Source organism: Myotis brandtii, unplaced genomic scaffold (genome assembly GCF_000412655.1).
Source record: "Myotis brandtii unplaced genomic scaffold, ASM41265v1 scaffold466, whole genome shotgun sequence".
Taxonomy (NCBI): Eukaryota; Metazoa; Chordata; class Mammalia; order Chiroptera; family Vespertilionidae; genus Myotis; species Myotis brandtii.
Window position 1 is genome coordinate 2,736,422 of NW_005367809.1, and position 18,339 is coordinate 2,754,760.

The 18,339-nt window shown below is 42.8% G+C and overlaps 1 long non-coding RNA gene across 1 annotated transcript; it reads right to left on the reverse strand.

Annotated features, from left to right (window-relative positions):
* Nucleotides 1-901: 901 nt before the first annotated feature.
* On the reverse strand, nt 902-17,177 carry LOC106727691. Its single transcript, XR_001363929.1, has 3 exons — nt 17,167-17,177; nt 16,261-16,266; nt 902-1,009 (listed from the first exon to the last, which is right to left on the reverse strand). It is a non-coding gene; the product is annotated as an uncharacterized LOC106727691 (long non-coding RNA).
* Between the last annotated feature and the right edge of the window lie 1,162 nt (nt 17,178-18,339).

Here is an 18,339-nt window from a genome sequence, read left to right on the forward strand (position 1 = left end):
TCAGGCTACCTCTGTACACTGACTCCGCTGGTCCGAGGTCCTTGTATCTTTCATCGTCCAGAGGTGGAGACTCGCTGGGGGAGGCCTCCTGCATGAGTCACTCTGCCTCCCCTCTCATCCTTTCCTTCATTCACAATCAGTGCTGGCCTCACGGCGCATTGGTTGCCTGGTACCCTTTGGAGTCAAACATGGAGAGAACATCTTTGCTTGTTTGGAATGAAGCCTCAGCTCTAGGTTACCCGCAGCTGAGAACACAGGGTTGGAGCTTCAGTTCCTGACTACAGGACAGCAAGGCTTGTAGAGGTCAAGGCCCTGAGCCTAGAGCAGCATCGCTGAGTGAGTGATCGAGCGAGCCAGTGCGTGTGTGAGAGGGAGAGGGGAGGGAGAGAGAGAACACGTGGCAGAAGAGGTGGGTGGTAATACTTTCTTCCTCTCCAGTTCTTTACAACCCACCTCCCCAAACTATGAGAAATTTCTAAAGATCATTTTCTTTATTTGAAGGCCATAGAGTATATATTCTAACCTTTAAAATGTTGATGTCTTTTGATTATAAAAGCATACAGTCTACTTTGAAAATTACAGAAAAAAAAGTATGAAGATGAAAGAAATCTATAATTTTATTATACAGTTAGCTATTGTTAACATTTTGGTGAATTTTCATTTTGTCTTTTTCTGTCTTCCTCCTTCCCATTCCCCTTTCTCTCCTATCTTCTTGTCCTTAATTTCCTTCCTTCCTTCCTTCCTTCCTTCCTTCCTTCCTTCCTTCCTTCCTTCCTTCCTTCCTTCCTTCCTTCCTTTTCTCTCTTTCTCTCTTCACTTTCCTCACTTTCCCCCTCCCCTCCCCTCCCCTTCCCTTCAATATCAAAAATATAAGTCTTTGTTTTACTATGGTTGAAAATATCAAAAAATTTCTATATGTGACACGGCACCAGAGTTAAGTTAGGGTTTTTTCAAAATGCTGACACGCCAAGCTCAAACGGTTCACCGTCACTGCCATAGAGTATATATTCTAACCTTTAAAATTTTGATGTCTTTTGATTATAAAAGCATACAGTCTACTTTGAAAATTACAGGGAAAAAGTATGAAGATGAAAGAAAGCTATAATTTTATTATACAGTTAGCTATTGTTAACATTTTGGTGAATTTTCATTTTGTCTTTTTCTGTCTTCCTCCTTCCCATTCCCCTTTCTCTCCTATCTTCTTGTCCTTAATTTCCTTCCTTCCTTCCTTCCTTCCTTCCTTCCTTCCCCCTCTCTGCCTCTCTCTCTCTCATATATGTCTATTATTGCCATTGGATTAAGCAATGACCAATCTGGAACTTGCTCCAGTTTTAAAGGTTAGATGATAATACAGTGAACTTAATCAATTGTGTGGTGACTGAGGATTTTAAATGACCCAAACTAGACTAGAATCAGTCAATCTGATATCTGTGAACAGAAACAGCTTTAATCATTAGAAGATTAATCAATAAGGTGTTAACATAACCCAATAAAGCAGGGAGAATTCAGATTAAGAACTTTTGTCATTTAAAGTCTCACCCCATTATCCTTTCCATGGAAGTGCCCTCAGGCTTTCAAATTAATTGCCTGTGGTTTAAGAAGATTTAAGATGGAAGGGATACACTGAGCAGAGAGCAAACTTGGCCTTGGCTATCTCAGTTTAATTAATCTCTTTATTCCGTTCACTCAACACCTGGATCAAAAAAGTAAAATCATGTTCTTTGGAGTTGAGAAACAATTGAGTTATCAGCAATGAAGGATGCAAAGCAGAATTCCTACAAGCAGACCTGAATGGGAAGACCTTTTAGACAAGGTTTAAATGCTTCAGTGACAGCCTCTTCTTCAGGTTCCCTGGGCCGGCCCTTCATCCCTGGGGGTTTGTGGGCATAAAGTTTTCTCCGTTAGACTTACAGCCGAGGCTGGCCTTCCGAAAACGGCCAGGTTCACAGAGCTTTTCCTTCTTTAACTCTGTGAGAATGTAGAAACCAAACCCTCTGGCGACCCCTGGGAAGTGTGTTTTCCCTAGCACCCCTTTTATTTTTATGTCGAAAACTCTTGAGCCTGCATTCATTCACTTACTCTAAGAGTTTTTATTGACCACTACTGTGCCCCCATCATCGTAGATGAGCAAAACCTACAGCCTGTTTCCTCTTGGAGCTCATTCTCTGGCGGAGAAACAGACAGTAATCAATTATATGATCAAAGTGAAAGGTGCTGGAAGGAGCGGAGGACGGTGCTGGAAACGCCTCTAACAGCCACGGGGCCACGGGGCGTCGGGCTTCCTAAGGTGGGCAAATGAGTAGGTGTGTGCCCTGAGAAGGGGCAGGGGAAGGAAGGGCCTTTCAGAAAAGGGAAGCGCCCTGGCAAAGGCCATGAGTGGAAGGAAGCAGACAGCCAGTACTAAGCGTGTGTGTCCTGGTCAGACTCACATTTACCAAGGGTCACACTGGGGACAGCGAGCGAGCTAGATGGGCCCTAGATCCGGAAGCTCTGAGCGCCTTGGGGTTGGTGGTGAGGTCCCTGCTGTAAACGAGCCCAGAGGTGACACAGATTAAAAATGTGGTTCAGGCTGTCGAATAATGTACCATATTATTTACAGGGAATTAGATTCAAACATGAAAATAAAAATGAAAAGAAATGTAAACAACTGCAACCTTCCATGCCCTAGGGACAAACCACATTCCCAGGAAAGACAAACAGCAGCTTCTCAATGTGCCACTCAGGGGCCCGTGTGTCAGACCAGAACGGGGTTGATCAGGTTTGGGGGACACACTGTTCTAGGGACCACAAAGGCCCAAGGGACAAACCACATTCCCAGGAAGACAAACAGCAGCCTCTCAATGTGTCACTCGGGCCTGTGTGTCAGACCAGGACAGGGTGATCAGGTTTGGGGGACACACTGTTCTAGGGACCACAGACACAGTGGCCAACAAGGATGGCGGCTCTGCCTTCAGGGAGCTCTGAGCTTTGGTGCAGACACGTGATCGGGTCCCTACAGCACAGTGTGACACGTTCCAGACAAATGAGCACGCGGGCACAGGCCGAAGAATTCCCAGGGCAGAGCACCCGCCTGTGTGGGCCCCGGGCCAGGTTCACGGAGGGCAGGGTGCTGACTCTGAGCGCCAGGGAGGGCCTGGACCTTCTCCAGGTAAATGTGAGGAGAAAAGCAAAGGAGGCAGGAAGACGAGAGTAGTGGAGGCTTATGGGACACTAAGGCCCCTGCTCAGCACTGCAGGGCAGCGTTTGGCACAGCTGGGCTGAGTGTGCGGTCACGGGTCTGTGACAGAGTGAGACGAGGGAGGATGACCAAGAGCACACACACACTTTCTAAGACTCGCCCACTCCCAGGGCTCCAGGAGTCCAGCAGTGCGCGCTCTCTGCCCGTTGGAGCTTACCTTCCCATGGGGAGACCACCTGCAGGCATAAGTGAAACGTGCTTTCAGATAGAGATCAGTCTTTGAAGAAAAGTAAAGCTGGTGGAAGAAACGACGAGGCTACGCTTTACTAGTAGATGCTGTGGGAGGCGTTTCCGCTGAGGCCACAGGCAGATGGAGACCGGGATGAAGTGAGATAACGAGTCAGGCCACTATCTGGATAAGGCTCTGTTCCCGGTAGAGGAACAGCAAGGGTGAAAGCTCAGAGGCAGGAACAGGCTTGCCATGTTTGAAGAAGAGCAAGAAGAGTGGGAAGAAGAAGGAGAAGACATGAGCATAAAAAGAGTTGGGACCCCACTGTGCAGGTCCCATCTCTGCTCCCCCTCCCCCAAACCCCCCTCCCTACCCCGTGTTTGGAGGGGCCAAGATGGGGAACTTGACTTCATTCCACGCTGCAAGAGAACACATCCAGCTCTGAGTTTCCCTGCGTGTACCATTTGGAACATCTGCGATGAGAAATGTTCTTTAAAAAACAGTTTTATTATAAAATAGACTCTGAAATGCAGCCCGCCGTGCTCCCTGTGGTGGATTCACTGTGTCTCCGCAGGGTGGTTCTCCCAGGAAAACCCCAGGCAGGACGCACGTGCAGGTTGGGTCTTTCAAGGAGTGAGCCCAGGGAAAAGGTGAGGACCTGGGGGAGGGAAGCAGGGGTGTTCAGCTTACGGTGTGTTCTTGAGTGAACTGGTACTGAGAGCTCTACAAGCCCCCATTCGGGGTGTGAGCGCTGGAGACTGTTACTTCTTCAGTGCTGGGCATTATTCTTCAATTTTGACTCAGGAGAAGACTGTTTTCTGTAGTTCCTTCATATTTCTGAGCTTAGAGTCAAAATAAAACTCCCCAGTCTTTGTCCCGTTGGTGGTCATGTGGCAACTCGCCAACGTGAAGCTGGAGCCCGCCCGCGGATGTCCTGGCAGCTGCTAGTGACTGGGTTACTGTAGTCAGGTCATTCTTGACTTTACGTATCTGTTTCCTCATTTAAACTCAGCCCTCAGAATGTCGCTAGATTGTTTTTATTCATTTGGTGTCTCTATGAGTGACTTTTAATGTATGTCTCAGCTGCTGCACTTGGGCAGTGTTTTTTAAAGACTTAAGAGAAGGCTGTTTAACCTAATTGAGCTTTAGCTTGTTAGGCTTGGGGTGGGGGAGTCCATTTTGGTGTTTTGGGTCTTTCTTTTGATACCGAATGGAGTGTTATCTCTCTTCTCTTCATTACACACGAACATCTTATCAAATGCTTCCCATTGAAGATATTGATAAACATAGAGCATAGATGTTCTTTCCTATTTGGGTCCTGGGAGAGAAATCTAGGTGACAGAGAATATTGCATTTCACAATTCTGTGCACTGTGATTAAGCACATATGAAATGAAAACAGGCAGACATCAGTGTCTGCTGGGGGAAACCAAGGGGCCTAAATACCAAGACAAAGCATAGAAATATATTTTTTAATTCTCAAAACAAATGAGTAGTATGAGTCCACAGGAGAGCAATTAGTGTGTTTTTATGAATAATCATTTGTGAGTAACAGTGGCAGACACTAAGATATTATCTAGTAGTTTGAAATCTAAGAAAGCTTTTTCATTTTATATTTTCTGTTAGTAAGCTTTAAAAACACACACACACAAAACAAAGTTTAGGAGAGTTTAAATATTGCCCAGAGCCTAGTACCTGCCAAACAGCTGCCTCTTCCTTTGAGTGTGGTTAAACGCCCTGTGGAGTGGTAACGTGCCACTCTTGACCTCCGTTTCAATGGAAGGAAGGATTCCATTATACCCTTTTTTGACTCCTGCTGTAATTAATGCGTACAAGTCAAAAGAACTGATTTACACTACCTGGGTTTCATAAAGAAGAGGAACTAAGTAATCATGAAATAAAAGCTTTATCTAAATACACAGTAAGACGCTCAGCAATGCTCACTCAGAGTGAATTCCTCAAAGGGAGGCATCCAGCCAGCATTCTAGTGCCAAGCAAATGCCCTGGCAGAACGTGATGTTGTGTTTTCTATCAGGAGACTTTGCTGAAAAGAGCTCAACAAAACGAGAAGTGTTTGAATGAAGGCCCGGTGAAAAGAAATGCAGAAATGCAACCTCTTTTTTATAGGGACCATCTTCAAACATCCCCACACACTTTAAAGGCATTTCAGTAACTCTGGCTTTATTTTAGAGTCTTCTCTCAACCTCACACATAAGCATCAGGAGAAAGACTGGTTAAATGTGTTTATTTTATGTCATCTTCTTGGGATGCTATCTAAAGCAGGTTTCTTTTATCTCCCCCCACCCCCACCCCCGGAAATCAGTTTGTGACACCATCAATCAAATACACTTAAAAATTCTAAAACTCTCCAGATATCACCTCCTCTTGTATTTTAGGTTTATACCAACCTCTGCCAAAGAACACCCTGAATATAAAGAAGATAAAGAAATATGGGTTGTGATTATTCAGTGAAGACAGAATGTGTAGGTTTTAAGGGAAGTCCAACAGTATTCAGTTAGGAAGTCACCATGTGTAATTTTCCTTCATCTGTCTTCTGAGAACTCGTAAATCTGTAGCAATTTCAAATTCCTCCCCTTTTAATTCTGCCATCCTCATCTGGTCATCTGTGAAGGAGTCTTAAATTAGTTTTCTCTCTGAGCTGATAACCTCACGTGGAATTTTCAGAAAACTTCACATGGAAAGCGCATGTGACTGAATCCACTCAGGTTGCTATGCTTGCTGCTGGGGATGATTCACACCTGATGGGAACATGATCCCCCTCTCACGGACTGTACAGGTACGATCAGGAAGTGAGAAAAAGAAGCAATCAAGCTGAAGATAAACCAGGATGCGCTAGACACTCTAGCACAGTGGTTCTCAACCTTCCTAATGCCGCGACCCTTTAATATAGTTCCTCATGTTGTGGTGACTCCCAACTATAAAATTATTTTCGTTGCTACTTCATAACTGTAATTTTGCTACTGTTATGAATCATAATGTAAATATCTGATATGCAGGATCTATTTTCATTGTTACAAATTGAACATAATTAAAGCATAGTGATTAATCACAAAAACAATATGTAATTATATATTCAATATGTGTTTTCCGATGGTCTTAGGCAACCCCTGTGAAAGGGTCATTCGACCCCCAAAGGGGTCGCGACCCACAGGTTGAGAACCACTGCTCTAGCAGGAATGTCTTGTAACTGGGAGTGAATTGTGAGGAAGGAGGTGAATCTGAGAAGCCGCAGGAGGAAAGGGCAGTTGAGCAGGTCTGTGAAGATTTGGGTGGGGAAAGGCCAGCTCGAGTAGAATAATCTGAGCAGAGGCAGAGAGATTGGACAGTGTCCACTGGCTCCAGACAGTGAAGAAGCTGGGTTGTCCCAGGCGCGGGATGTTGAGGGGAAGGGCTGGGAAATACAACTGGAGACACTGGCCGGGTCACATGTCAGGTGACTCGGAAGGAGAGGATGACGATGTCACCGCAGGGACAGTCCATACAGGTTGTCCCTCAGAGGCATGGCAGGAGCAAAGCTAGGTTATAGGAAGGTTCCACCGGAACCTGGAGGAGGGGGTTAATGAAGGCCAAAACTATGGCCCGGAGAACAAGTAGGAAGTGAATGGAGTCGCTTCAGGAGACAGCAATGAGAACGTGAGGCTGGGACAATGATGAGGTAGGTAATACAATATGTATCTGTTGGTATTCGTGTCCTTTTACAGGACTTACAACCAATCCTACTCTAGAGAGGGTTTGGGAACCCTAAGAGGGTGGATATATGTATATTTTATCTTAGAGGATAAACATTTTTGAAGATTTAAAATTTTTTAGATATCTTCCTCACTCTCCTATAGATATTTTCAAATATCTCATTTTCCAATAGGCTATTTATATCAGAAATAGGCCATTGTGTCTTTAAGTATTCAATATATAAATATCATAGCTCTTGATGAAAATGTAGGCCTTTTACAAAAAAAGTCCCATTTTTGTTCTCTCCTAGGACTGATCATAGTATTTGAGGTGTGTTTCTGGGACTGATCATAGTATTGAGTTGTATCTCCCAGGACTGATGGTAATATTTGAGGTGTGTCTCCTAGGATTGATGGTATTATTTGAGGTGTATCGCCTAGGACGGATCATAGTATTTGAGGTGTATCTCCTAGGACTGATGGTAGTATTTGAGTTGTATTTCCTAGGACTGATTGTAGTATTTGAAGTGTATTTTACAGAGTGCCCCTCAGTGAAAATTATATGCTATTGGGAGTCCAAGAGCAGCACATCAGTGACATTGATTGATTTGGTACAGGTTCCGATGAAGAAACTCTTTCACCCAACTCAGTTGTTCTGTTAATGCTGATTTAAATGCTAATACTTACATTGTTCACAATTTAAACATGAGTGAAACGTCCCAGTTTCATTATATAACCCAACCTTTTATTAAGGATAATAAAAGATGACTCATGCCATACGTTCTTCTTTTAAATATTTGTTATGTGGATAGTCATTGAACTAAATCTATTTCCGCTATTACAATGTGGTAGAATCCTCAATCCTCAGAAGTTTCAATTAAAAAACTGTAAGTGGACTGTTAAGCCTTGGCTCAAGGGCACAATAACCCTCATATCAAATTAATTTAATCATCAACATAAGCTAATGGAAAATTAAATATGATGTCTGATATGCTGTAATTCCTGCCTTAATATATCTCATGACTAAAGATTTTTTTAAGATGGTTACTTTTATATAATCAAATGTCATACTAGATACAAAAACTCTTGCTTTCTTTTATAACTATTATTTTGGGATAGAAATAATCTCATTTCTCCTCTAATTGTTTTTTTTTGTTGTTGTTTACTATGTCTAAAAGTAATTCTTTCTCAGATGAATAATTTGTTTTCATAGATATACATAAGAACAAAAATAATCTAACAATTGGAAATTTAAGAAATGGATTCAACTTGTACTTTATAGTTTGCACAATATTTTTCTTAATTGTCACAACAACTCTACTGAATTGAACAGTGTCCTTCCCCGAATTCATGTCCCCTTTGAATGAAACATTTGGAAATGGGGTCTTTGCAGATGTAATCACATTAAGGTTATCATGCTGGGTTAGAGTGAGCCCTAAACCCACTGTGGCTGGTATCTTTACAAGAAAAGGGGAACCTGAATACGGAGACAGACAGGGATAACGCCGTGTGTTGGTGGAGGCAGAGACGGGAATGGCATGTAATTGTAAGGCCAAGGATTGTCTGCAACCACCGGAAGTTGGGGAGAGGCCAGGGCAGACTCCCCTGGATCTCAGAGAGGGCAGGGTCCTGCTGACACCTGGGTTTGGGATTTCTGGGCTTCAGAACTGTGAGGGAACACATGTGTGTTCTTGTGGGCCGCTCCGTTTGTGGTCCTTTGTAATGGCAGCTCAAGGAAACCAATACATCTCAGGTGTGGATTTTACCCCATTGTATTGATAGAGCATCTGTGGGTACGAAGAGAACTTTGTACGCCTGGCACACGGGAGAGCTTTACTTTTAGTCTCTCCCAACATTTCCTTTCAGAGCCTGAGTTCTTCTCCTTACTTCAAGCTGCCTGTGGACAGTAAGACTGTTCCCAGCAGGAGTTCAGCCCCGTCCCCTGCTCTGTGGAGCTACTGTAGGGAGGACTCATGCGCTAGGTGAGATGTTAAGTAAGATTAACCTTTAAGCCTTTTCTAATTTCTAAGGTTCTAGAAAGACTCCCCGGGTCACACAGAATTCTAGAATACTGCTGGGTTTTAGAGCCCCTGCTAAAACCGAGGACTCTGGACTGAAACACACAGGCTGCATCCGCATAGAACATACAGTGCGGAGGCGGCGCTTCCCGAGAGCTGTCCAGTCATTCAGTTCATCTCGCCCCTGACCACTTCGCCATCCTCCCAAAGGCACTGCAAGGGGTTCTCGGTCACATTTCCATTTGGCTTAATGGCTTTGAAAAGTCATCAGTCTCTAACTAGAAATCCTCACATATTTAAATTCTTCTCTATTGTATATGGAACCAGTGTAAAACCTCTAATATCTGTGTAAAAAGTACAACTGCACTATGGGCCAGATTCTAATTTTGGATTTGCCATAGGTGAGCAAGGGATGTCATCTCCTTACTTCGATGGCCATATCTGCACAATAAGAGAGAAAGATCATTCCTTGCTCAGCAAGCATTCAATGAGCTTGGACATGTACCAAGTGCTAGGAATGAGCCCCTCATGGTAGCAGGTGTAGAATAGAGAAAACAAAAATGCGTAGATATGTGCACAGCGACGTCTGTATTTGTGTTGTTTTGTAAGTATCATTTCCTATTCTGACATTCTGTAATGTTTGGTTATATATGAGAAAAACATTTCCTAAACTACGTTCTACTGTTGTATTATTTAACCAGGACCATTTCAAAAAGATCTTTCTCTCCATTTATACTTTATTTCCATAGATATTTAGAAAAGAGGAGGCAGATCCTAATTCACTGACAAAGAAAGAAAACTGGTCAATGGGACAATCAACATTTTCAGACTAGCACTCAAGGAAATATTTATCCAGTCCATGTGTGCCTGTAGCATATTGCAAGTTGGAGTACTAGCAAACAGCACGATTCTCAGACCAAAATAAAAACAAAGAACTTTTAATCATACCTATAGACTTAAGTTAGTTTAAAAAATGAAAGGAGAACTTATAAGAGTTTGAGTTAACACTTCAGATTAAACTTGGCCAGGTTCAGGGAGTGTGGATACTGTTTAGATGACTTCATTACTCATAGTTTCAAGATTCCTGGCATACGAAGAGGTGGAATTCGGGTGCCTTTATGGAACTGCAGAACACTATGTGAACCAGAAATGAACACTAAGGAAATATCATCTAGTTTCACTCCCCTGATAAAATGTCTGGAGTCCAGAGTGGATTAGAGACTTGTTCATAGAAAAGTCAAGAATGGTTACAGAGAACACTGGGCATGTCTCTATGGATTCAGGTTGAACATAAGCATCTATTTTCGCGCTGTCAGCATCGTGAGAGGAATAAGGTTTTATTTTAATGCTACTTTTCACACATGCCTGCATTTGCCTATTGAGTGTTATATATTTTGGTGTAAAATTCATAGACTCTTTTATAACTTTTCCCAACAACTTTTCACAGGGCAATACCAAGTTTTTTTTTATTCTCCAGTCATTCTATTCAGTTGTCTCAATTACATAGTTCATGCTTCAAGCATATCTATATCTATAATCTAAAACATGACATCTGCATTCCTCTAGCATGTTGCAAGCATATTAATAGGGCATGGACTATGCAGTATTATCAGTTAAACATGGGATATCTCAGATGAGAGGTTAATTTTCCTTATGCTTCTCCCAACAGCAGTTACTACAGATGCCCAGTAGATACTTGGGAAATGATATCATTCATAGATGAAACTTTATTTCCTCCAAAATAATGAGTTTATCAAGAGTCAAGTAATATAGGTACACTGCACCAATAAGTCATATTCACTGCACCATTTACAAAAATACTAACGCACTACAAAGTAATGTGGGAATTAAGCATTTCCAGAAATGCCCCCTGTGTGTGTCAGGCAGTTGTTTGACAGCAAAGACGATCCCGCCCACACCTTTACATTAATGCTTGCTGGACTCTCTATCAGGGAAAAGTCAGGTGTACAGTTCGAAAAATCACGATCAACACCCTGCCTTTGTCATGTTAAAAAGGAATGTGCATTGTGTGTTGAAAAGGAATGCGCATCTATTGGTTTCATAAGGGAAGTCACTGACAGTAAACCTTTTTGATTTATGGGTGGGGATTCATAGGAAAGACTGACTTTCAACTAAGCGGGGAGGGAGGCGACCTCCTAAATTGTGTATCTGAGTCTCTAAGAGTAAGTGAGATGTTTTTGCTTCTTCAAAGCAAGCATAGAAGATGGTTGAGAATCCCGCTTCTCCATGAGCACTTCCGGAGCATCGGTTAGAAAGGAAACCCTCAGAGACGCAGTGCCCGAGTCTCTTGAGTCAGCAGCGCTACAGGCTCTCTACTTTTCACACCCTGCTTTTGACACTACGCATGTCATCTGAGTGGCAGAGAGAGATTACATCAAGATACGTTTCTCTCTCCCTTCTGTCTCTGTTTTTGCATAGAAACAACTACTGTGTATCTTTCATCACTGCTTGTTGACTTTCCTCTTACCCCACATTCTTTTTTGGCAGTTTGCCCTGCTTTAGATTTGATGAAATATCACAGGAAAAACGCTGGAGATTGTTTTCTTGCCTTTTAATGGAAAAATAATCAGAAATCATACAAGAAAGTTTATCTTTTCAAGTTGGTTTGCCCTATGTGACAGACACAAAATATTCAGGATGGCTCAAGAGCTGGTGCAATAGCTAACGGTACATTTTCCAGTCTAAGGCAACTGGGAATACATCCAGGTTGGCATCAGCTGCAACATGCTTCATAACCCAATAGCCATAATTCACATACAGATAAAAATCTGACTAATAAAAATAGTACTCAGTGACAGGTATTACTTGGATATGCTCAAAAGATTATTTTGTCTAAGGGTGTGTGTGTGTGTGTGTGTGTGTGTGTATGTATGTATGTATGTGTATCTCCTGTTAAGATGGCATATTGCCAATGAAACAAAACAATTTGGCTGACTTTTTAATTTGTCTTTTTTTTGGAGTTCCCCCATAGAACTGACTGAAACATTATAATTGCAGCTAGTCATTTCATGACTGAAAGTTTTACTTAAATTCACATATTAAAGACAAACCAGTCAGATCACCCTGGATCCAGAATTGCCGAATAACTTCTCAAGTTTAATATGCTAGTAAATGAAGACTATTAATGCTTTAAAAAACAGTTTTCAAAATAATTACTAAATCATGTGATCATACATAGATCATCCAAACCAGGTGGGAAATCATTATCAAACTAGCCTTTACATATCTACACTAATAAAAGAGGAAGATGCAAATTGACCATACCCCGTGACGCCCACCAGCCAATCAGGAGTGAGTATGCAAACCAACCCAACAAAGATGGCAGGTTAATTTGCATATGTAGGCGCCAAGTGGTTGGGAATGGGGCAGGAGCATCGGGCCTCTAGTATGTATATAAAATGAGATAATATATTTTTTAAACATTGTGGATTGTAAATTTTACACCAGTAAGAAGATATCAATAATAAAAGATCTTTTCCATGCTAAATTTTTCTAGTGTAAAAGGAGAGTATAACATTGATCCTAATCACCTTGCTAATATATGAATTAGATGGTTGGGGGTGGGGCAGGAGCATCGGGCCTCTAGTATGTATATAAAATGAGATAATATATTTTTTAAACATTGTGGATTGTAAATTTTACACCAGTAAGAAGATATCAATAATAAAAGATCTTTTCCATGCTAAATTTTTCTAGTGTAAAAGGAGAGTATAACATTGATCCTAATCACCTTGCTAATATATGAATTAGAATATGAAATTGATGGGCTCCTGGAATATGTCAAGCTTTGGTTATAATTCACATTCTCGCCCTCTCGTTTTGAGTGTCAGGCAGGTCCTTAAACTTTGTCCTGCTTTGCTCTCCTGTCCTGCAAGGGAGGCTTCATAACAACCCCTGCCCGCGGGTTGCAGAGTAATTTCCTGACTTCCTGTGACACCTGACACCAAGCAGGTCCCTAGCGATGTCTGAGGAACATTGACGCACACGTGTGTGAGGTAAAGGAGGAAGGCAGTACGCGAATAGCGTCTCTAAGCATTTGCCTGGGTGGTTTTGAAGTGATGAGTCAGGTGAATGCTCTGCTTCAGACCCTCCGAGGCTGAATGTCGGGTTACTGCACGGTTTTCTCCCAGGAGATTCTGGGATACGTTACACAGTGAAGGGCATCACACCCACCAGCGCTGATTTCCCAGCAGCTCGTTACATGCACGCGTGGGATGCATTCCATCATTGGATCCCAGCTGTGGCCTTGGAAGAGAGTGTAGAAAATTATATGAATTTGGAAGTGAAAAATGGGATCAGCTCACCCAATAGTTTAAAAAATTTCTAGCCAAATAATTATCTGTTCAAAGATGCCATGTGGAAGTTTAATAGAAAAAGGCTGATAGGAGAGGCCCTCCCCTGAAGCAGGGGTTGACGTGATGCTGGTGATGGTGAGCACCTCTCCCAACAATCCCAGCCCTTGTATCCCGTGAGCTCCAAAGACTTCCTAGAGTCCCATGGGGCACCGCTTGGAAAGTCTTGATGGAACCAGTTTTCTAAGTTCAGTTATAATTTACCGGGCATTTGCTGAGCAGCTCCTACGTTGCTGACACACTGCTCAGGGCTTGGCGACAAGTGGTTATGGTTGTGGCCTGGGCGGGGCTTACTGTCCAAAGAGGATCCATTTCAGAACTTAATGGGTTCAATATTTTGATTGACGTCTGCTTAGGGCATGCAGGGCCACAGAGAGGTACAGTCTGAACACGGGAAGGAAGAGCTGCCGGCGGAAGTTGGTCTGACGGTTGACTTGTTGGAATAAAACAATGAAAGCGGGACTCGGGATCGGATTGACTGGCGTGGAACTCAGCACCGTGGCTTCGGGGCCCGGCTGACGGGGCTTCCCTCCCAGCCCACTGCTTACCAAGTGGGTGAGCCGGGGCTAGAGAGACGGAGCCTCAGGGCTCACACCTGGCTCGGGGGCTCCAGATATCAGAGCAGATGCTGCCGCTCTTTGAAGACTCTTGTATCATCGATTCCCCTCGCGCCTCAAGCCGTGATGTTGGGGAAGAGAAAGCTGGTTTCTAGGCCCAGCATCATGAAAGAGGAGACGGAGCTTTTGAAAAATACATCTTTAAGGAGCTGCTGCTTCAAGATCTGCCACTTCCTGCCCTTTGGATGGAAGAATACATGCTCCAGAAGTGCGGCCTCTGAAAATCGTCCAATCTCCAGCAGTTAGACATCTGACCTTCCCTCTGCACTTGGCTGTTGGAGAATGAGCCTGACGGTGTGTCCCTCCTGCAACCGTCTCTCCTATCCGTTGAGAGGAGCATACACGCGGGAAGCATCCCAGCCCGTGGGTCCCAGCTGTGGCCTTTGAAGAGCGTGTAGAAAACCATGAGTTTGGAAGTGAAAAATGGGATCAGCACATCCAATAGTTTAAACAATTTTTAGCCAAATAATTATTTGTTCAAAGATGCCATGTGGGTGTTTAATAGAAAAAGGAGGAAAGGAGGCAGTGATTAATACACCCCCCACACCGTTACTGCTTACACACGTACAGCTGGCACACGTACACACCTTGCACGACAGGCAACGTTAATTCTTGTGTAGTTTAATCATGTCTGAACCCAACGAAACAGCTCAGTTGCTATCACATTTCTTGTTTAGAGAAACTCCTCAGACAGGTAACAGGTGGGCAGTGGGCCTGTGCTTCAGACTGGAGCAGCTGTCATTTCTTCTCAGTTATTCTAACTTTACTGCGTGGCCGGAAGGAAATCCTGCCCAGGAGACCCCCTTCCCTGCATGCAGGGAGGTGAGTGGAACCACCTCGCCGCCGCTCTCCCTGGTTCTTGGGGTCACAGATGAGGATTTCACTCGACATCCACGCGTCTCTCCAGTTCCCTCAGTTGGGACAGATGCTGGCAGATGCCCCGAGAGGTATCGTAATTGTTTTCCGACAACTCTTTGGCCTTCTGGTGTCGGTGCGTGTCCTTATTAGATAACTGTTTGTAAGAATAACCTGACCGCCCCGATTTCCCACTGCAATGCGCCTCCCTGGAGGCCTCATCATCGGTTACCGTCCACCAAGCTCCGACCCTGCTTCTGCACTGTGGACTAGTTTGCATTTTCTAGAAATGATCAAGCATGTACATGTTTGGATCTAGCTTTTCACTCTGTACTTATTTTGTATTCATCCATGTTGTATAATATTCTATTGTATGAATATACCACAATTTGTTTTTCCATTGATCTATTGATGGACATGAGGGTTATTGCTATTATAAATAAAGCTGCTATGCACAGCAAAAGAAACCATCAACAAAACAACAAGAAAGCCCACTGCATGGGAGAACATATTTGCCAATGTTATCACCAATAAGAGTTTAATCTCCAACATTTACAGGGAACTCATACAACTTAACAAAAGGAAGATAAACAATCCAATCAAAAAATGAGCAAAGGACCTAAATAGACACTTTTCGAAAGAGGGCATACAGAAGGCCGAGAAACATGAAAACATGCTCAAAGTCACTAATCATCTGAGAGCTGCAAATCAAAACAACAATAACATACCATCTCACACCTGTCAGAATGGCTATCATCAACAAATCAACAAACGACAAGTGCTGGCGAGGATGCAGAGAAGAAGGAACACTCGTGCACTGCTGGTAGGAATGCAGACTGGTGCAGCCACTGTGGAGAACAGTATGGAGTTTCCTCAAAAATTAAAAATGGAACTCCCATTTGACCCAGTGATCCTACTTCTAGGAATATATCCCAAGAAACCAGAAACACCAGTCAGAAAGGATATATGCATCCCTATGTTCATAGCAGCACAATTCACCATAGCTAAGATTTGGAAACAACCTAAGTGCCCATCAGCAGATGAGTGGATTAAAAACCTGTGGTACATCTACACAATGGGATACTATGCCTCTATAAAAAAAAGAAGGAACTTTTACCATTTGCAACAGCATGGATGGAACTGGAGAGCATTATGCTAAGTGAAATAAGCCAGTCAGAGAAAGATAAATATCACATGATCTCACTCATATGTGGGATATAATGTTCAACATAATTTGATGAACAAAAATAGATCCAGAGACAAATGGCAGGGAAGGTGGGGGGGGGGGGGTTAGAGAGCAACCAAGGACTTATATGCATGCATATTAGCATAACCAATTGACACAGACACTGGGACGGTGGGGGCTTGCCCAGGGTGGGAATGACTTGGGGGGATGGGGTCAAGTGGGGAAAAAGGAGACATATGTAAAACTTTAGACAATAAATTAAAAATAAATAAATAAAATTTAAAAAAGAAAGCTGCTATGAACATTCCTGCCCAAATATTTTTTGGCAAATGTGGTTTCATGCCCAGGAATGGTCCCTCTTATGTAAATGTTCTGTGTGTAAATGAAAAGAATGTGCATTTCCCATTGTGTGCTGAAAAATTCTATGATATCAATTTGGTCAAGTTGGTTGATAATACTGTTCAAGTTTTATTTTACTTGACTGATTTTTGAATGTACTTATACTATCAGTTGAGAGGAGGATATTAAATGTCTGACTGTAACTATGGATTTCTTTATCTCCCATTGTAGTTCTGTTGGTTTATATGTCATGCATTTTGAAGCCCTTTTCTTAGTGGCATTTCTTTAGGTTTCCTAAGTCCTCTTGGTGAATTGATTCCTTTCTTTTTAATCATCTACATAGATAAAGAGAGAAAGAGTGAAGCATGTTTTTTCCCAACATTCTATTATGTACATTTTCAGATATACAGTGAAGTTAAGAATATTACAGTGATCACATGTACATCCACTATTAAGTGGGCTCTTACTACTTTAACATTGTTTTATTCAATTTACTCTATCATATATCTACCCATTAAGCCACAGTCCATCTTATTTCTTGATGTATTTCAAGTAAACTGAAGATTTCAGATCAATTTCTGTTAAGTACTTCAGTATAAATATCTTTCAACTCAAATTCATAATTTTTAATAGTCTTACTAAGATAAAATCTACATACATGAAAAAAACACCTCAGTGAATACTTGCTGATTTTTGACAAGGGACACAGCTGGGTAACCCAAACTCTTAGCAAAATATATAACCTGCCACCACCTCAGAGAGCCCTCCCATATTCTTCCAATCAGCCCCCTCTGCCACATCCCCGAAAGATCATCTGATTAGATCCCACCACAGATGGTTCAGTGGTTGTAGGCCTTCTTACACACGGGAACATAAATTCCATTTGTATAAGGATGCTGCCACTCGGCGTGTTTTGAGATTTATTTATGTTACATTTATCAATATTTTGTTCTTTGCTATTGCTGAACAGTATTTCTTGACATGAATATTCCAGTTTGTTTACCCATCTTCCTTCGCAAGGACTCCTGGCTGTGTCCAGTGCCAGGCTATTAGATTACCCTGCTGTGAGCATCCCTGGGCACGTTCCTTGGTGGGCGTAGGTTGTAATTTCTCTTGGGAAGATATCTAGGGGTGGGATTTGCTAGATCATAGAATATATGTTTAATTTTATGAAAAACTCCAGACCTGCTCTTTCCACAGTACTTACTCCATGTGACATTCCCACTGGAAACATGAGCGTTCTGGGTGGCCCAGGTCTGCGCCTGGCCTTGGCAGACCTTAGCACGTAAGGGCTGTGGGGTCATGCCCGGCGTGGTATGCAGTTGAAGCTCCATGATGACATGATGTTCAGTATCTTTTCAGAAGCTCATGGGCCATCTGTATAGTCTTTGGGGAAATATCTGTTCAAGTATTTTGTCGACTTCGTATGGAGTTATTTGTATTGTTTAGTGAATTGTGGGAATTCAAGCTAAATAACACATATTTAAAGGGAGAGATGTTTGATGTTATATTTCTCACTGAAACTACACAGGCTCTTGCACATAACAGGTGCTCAGAATATTCTACTTACATGTAATTGTAAACCTGTGCTCCTTACACAGGAGGCGTGACCTGGGACTTGGGACTTTGAGAAGTACTTGCTGTCAGTATTGTGTCTGCCACTTACCACACTCTGCTCCCCACAGCAGTAAAGAATCACATGGGGTGATGGAATCCTTTTGTCTTCGCTTTCGCTTATCACTTGTGCTGAGGAGAGCACAGGGGAGAGGAGCAGGGTTCCTGCCTAGGAGCGCGCTGGGCCGGTTGTAATCTCAGTGTCGCTGCTGAAGCTGGCGGGAGGGCTCTGTTTTTGCAGT